Source organism: Rhipicephalus sanguineus, chromosome 7 (genome assembly GCF_013339695.2).
Source record: "Rhipicephalus sanguineus isolate Rsan-2018 chromosome 7, BIME_Rsan_1.4, whole genome shotgun sequence".
NCBI classification, from domain to species: Eukaryota; Metazoa; Arthropoda; class Arachnida; order Ixodida; family Ixodidae; genus Rhipicephalus; species Rhipicephalus sanguineus.
This window is the reverse complement of record NC_051182.1, coordinates 136,506,553-136,511,316: the sequence shown is the minus strand read 5'-3', so window position 1 is coordinate 136,511,316 and position 4,764 is coordinate 136,506,553. Positions and strand designations below refer to the sequence as shown.

General features: G+C 43.8%; 1 long non-coding RNA gene across 1 annotated transcript; it reads left to right on the top strand.

Moving 5' to 3' along the window:
• Positions 1 to 393: 393 nt before the first annotated feature.
• LOC125759362 (uncharacterized) lies at positions 394 to 4,764 on the top strand. Its single transcript, XR_007416957.1, has 2 exons — positions 394 to 1,495; positions 2,449 to 4,764. It is a non-coding gene; the product is annotated as an uncharacterized LOC125759362 (long non-coding RNA).

The window sequence follows — 4,764 nt, the reverse complement described above, 5'->3', positions numbered from 1 at the left end:
TAAAGGGCTTAAGGCGCGTGGCTGAATTAGATGGAGCTGCGGCATATTTCCTTAAGCCAGACATTTTTACGAAATTATTATGGTGGGCTGTTGGCGCCGTACTTGTAGATCTGGAAAGTGTCAGTGGGGGTTCAGCCTTGTCAAAACCTGGCTTACAGGAATTTTGAAGAGTTGTTTTGCTAAATAGGGAACTTTTCCTAAACTGTATAATCTTTCGTGTCTGTGGCGGGTGACGCAGCATTGTACAGTAACTAGTCACTAATAAGAGCATTACCAGCTACCAGTTACTTTCTCAGGTAACATTAAACTGCAAAGCTTACTTTTTCTGCAGTAACAGCAATCTTTTATTACAGTTAATAAATGTGCATGCTTTCTAAAAGTAACGATTTCTCGTTAATGAAATAAAAAAGGTTAATAATGCTAGGTATTTATCACAGAAAGGTAGTGATCTCTCTTTGCCATAAATCTAAACATAAATATAGCACACATAATGTGTCTGTGGCATTTTAATTGCTGTTATTACAGCAATTAACAACTGATGCCTCTTGGTTGGCTGTAACCCCAAATTGTACAGTCACACCTCATCATAATGAAGTCTGACATGAAAATAATTTTGTTACATCGGAAATTGTTATAAAGGCATATACTTAATGCTGTTGTTGATGACAAGACTATTCTTCATTTACTTCGTTAAAGCTGTATTCATTTTATCAAGCTCCAATTGTAACAAGTCACCTTGAATTGAAACATCTGCGACGGGGTGACTTTTTCTGTTCCAGTTAACTCTGACTGTCCTAACACTGTTCCTTTCTTTTATTATTATTTTATTTTTTATTTTTTTGTTGGTAGTGGGCCCACGAGTGCTGTAACACACCACAATCGTGGTTGTACCAAGCTAGGTTCTGACTGTTGACTTGCGAGGCATTACACTTTTTTAGTGGCACATCAGATCCAGTTTTTCTCTGCTTGGCACATCACTTATGATATTAGAGATTGTTATTACCAACTAATATAGAGCAGAGATAACGGGTGCTAGTGCTCATTACATTATCATTATATATTTAGGCTTGGTCGCAGCACTGCTGGCCGATACCTGCCGTTACATTCCTAAGTCTGCGAGATGCGTTGGTGTGTTGGAAATCATTTAGCGGCAAATGGTTCTGTATGTTATATTTTACGTTTAGCGTTGAGTTGCTTGTGTTCTTAGCAAGTGCTACGTTTGTGTGATTAAGGGAGTCTGTGATTTACTTGTTTGTTTTCCCCAGCACTGCTGGGGTCCACATAGGCACGCTTATTCAGTTTCATCCCGTGTTTTTACAGAGATTGTTTCTTGCGGCGACTAGGTGGAACGCTGATATGCAGGTGGCGGGCGTGGACTGACAAACGCGCCGTGTTGCCGTTTCCGTATGTGTGTTTGTTTCCCGTCTGTCCGTATTGTCTCTTCAGGCTTGTCCTTTTAGGATCGTCATCCATGCAGCAATTGTGCATTTTACTGGTACGTTTCACGCACCAATTCGGAGTACAGACACGACCGGGCTTAAGAGATAATCACGATAGTAATCATAAACGAGCTGTAGACGGACGCGTTTTGTCTGCGAAGCGTGAATCGCGCTTGTCCGGAATTGTCAAGCAGCCGGCCAAGTACTGTGCTAGCATTGCCTAGTGATTTGCGCTGAATTCACAGTTGGTTGCAAGAGCGTGGAGCACGCGTGTTGCATGGCCATGCTCAGCTGTATTGTGGCAAAGTGCGGGACCTAATGGCCCGGGCAGTGACCTCGTGTCATGTCACGTGGTCACTGTACGCTATAGAGTAATCGCCGCTGCTCTGTGTTCATTTGAGAATATATGCCCCGCGTGCGAAATCAGATGAGGCAAGACATCTCCAGTGTAGAATTGGCAACAACACTTGAGTGATTTCTAATACAGATTGCAAGCACCTCCTGTACAGAGCGATGAATTCGGTGGCACCAATACTATTTCGGTGAAAAACAGGTCGCCTTCAGAAATGAAAGAATGTGCGCACGATAATTCTTTTCGATCAATTCTTTCTGAGGATCCAATCACCAGTGAATACAAGGATTTTTCTTGCGCGTTTTGTCACCTACCAGGGTAATTTCCCTCACCGGGATCAGCCACTTGGTGCACATCATTTGGGCACCATCATAGCCACTGACCTAGGGCAAAAAAAGCGCAATACATTATCTGTGCTTTGCGTCACAAGCAAGACAGACCAAGTCTGCTACATGACTGCTCTAGACAAGCTCGATCCACGCTGTCCAGGTTGTTTTATTTGGCACCATGTTGTTGCGCGCTTTGGTCGTATTGTACATCGACTATTCGAGTTTTTGTACGCCTTGTGATTTTTACTTTTTTTTTCGAGTGTCCCACTTCTTCTAATTTGTTTGTGCAACGAATGCCATGTCGTCCTTTTTTTTCATTTTTGTACAGTGCTTCGCTCGTCGTGTAAGGAGAAAAATGATGGCCTAACGTGAAAAACTCTTCCGTCGTTAAGGCAGTGGACGGAATCTGCTTTTTTTTACCCTTGTACGTTCCCTTTCTTTTTGTGAGGATGTTGGGTATGTCACATATTTTATGCCTCTATATATATATATATATACACACATATACATATATATTATATATATATAATATGTTGCTGTTGTTGCCGTAGTTTATTGACATGCTGTTGCTGATTACTTCCCGCGCGCTTTCAGGTTTGCCGCTCGGGTAGTCACTTCTACGCCATCTACCTGCGTATACTTACGTCTGTCGCGAGTGTTGGATGTGGTGCGTGTGGCCGATTGGGCAGCAGGCGCGCTTGGGTTTCTCACGCAGCGTTTTAACGAGTTTGGTGGTGCCGTCGTTACTCGTGCTTAACTAAGCGACAGCTTGCCATTGGTGGAGGAAGCCTGTGGACCACTTTAATCCGACGTACACAGGGTACGTCTCGTGAATGCTTGCATACTATTCAGCATGACCTTTTTTTTTGCGTGTGCGGTACTTGCAAGGAATTTGTGTGCATGACATTGTTAACTGGTAATGTATGTGCCACACTTGGTACACCTGTCGTACGGGCAGGGTTCGTGTTGTTATGAGCAAGTTCTCCCTAGCACATGGAGCACCAAATCGGCCCTACGCTGCTACAGAGGAAAGAAGAGTGTGCTTTGCAAGTGACACTAAATCGATAGATGAATCAGTAGGCACAACTTACTTATTTTAGGCAACACTTGCTAAATAGCAGTGTGGTGTAGTTATAGAGAGTACTTTGAATAAACGTATTGCAGATGAGGTAAGTTATTGCAGTCATATTAGCCTCATCAATCACCATGAGCCAAGCCACATATTACAGTGGCTGCGCGGGCACAAACGAGGCAGTCATTGCAAGGCTCAGACAGGTGCAAGTCTCTGGTGGCATTGTGTGTGAGGCACACCCTTGTCTAAGCGCAAAATAAAACAGTACCTTTTGGCTTTCGGTAGTTTGCAATGCCATGAGTCAACTAAAAGATGCATGCAGATATCGATCAGCATTGTCCGTGCTGAAAAGTAATGCTATTTATCGTGTTTCTGGACAGAATTTTTGCAAACAGATCGCAGACCAACTCGAGCCACTCTTTTGTTCTGTGCATGATGCGCAGTGATTGGGACGCTCTGTGCGTTCAAAATGGCCGTATCTTGGCACATGTACCAAGGGCTGTGTGTTTTTCTTAGCTCATGCTTGAGTGGTCCATAAGCTTCTTATCCTCAAGTTTACATGGCACAGACCCCAAGAAATTTCTTGGAGCATTGCCGCAGATATCATGGCTGAACAAGTTCGAACTGTCTTTAAACCACTAGCATATCTACTACTAGCTGTTCTTGTGAACTCGCCGTGGTAGCTTGGCAGGTAAGGTGTCGCACTGCTAAGCTCGAGGGCGTGGGTTCGACTCCCGGCCATGGCGGCTGCATTTAGATGCGGGCAAAATGCAAAGAACACTTGTGTGCTTTGATTGAGGTGCGCGTTAAAGAACACCGGGTGGTCTAAGGCTCTCAATAAGCTGTGCCTCATAATCATATCGTGGTTTTGGCACATCAAACCCCAGCGATTATTTTTCTTGGGCGCTTTTTTTTAATCCCATTTTATTACATGTTATGAAGCAGTGAAAGCGCTGCGTCATCTGTACTTTGGCAACTTTCAAAACAATGACAAAGCAAATATGTCACTCTGGCTTTGTCCAAATTGGGCTCGGAGACAGTGTAAACATTTAGTTCATTCTATTCGCAGGCCGTACAACAAGTTGCCGAACATTTTGTCTGTTAACAAGATGTTCGGAATTCGGTAGTGTTCCTTGGCAAGCTCACTAGGGGAAAATTTGGCGCTAGATTGGTTTCACCTTACAGGAATTGAATCATGGCTTAGTACTGTTGCATTTTTGCTCGAATTTATTGAAAGGAAGAGTTCACTTTCTATGCTTCCTTGATCACCATTAAACGTCGCATTGCATGTCACTGCTTCATGCAGCCCACACCTAGGCGGTGCCACCGTACCTAGCACTGCAAGCCACACGATGCTTTTCTTCTTTTGGAGTTTCACATCTCTGTACTGTGTACCAACGTTTCGACTGGTACTGACGCGCGCGAGGGCGTATCAAACTTGTCTCTGTATCTTTCTAGAACACCGAGAGTGATTTATACAGCCACACCTCCCGTCAGCAGGGTTGATCTGTTTAGCCAACAACCCCCCTTGTGAGGAATCTGGCAAATAAACGTACTGTGAAACTTTTGTCA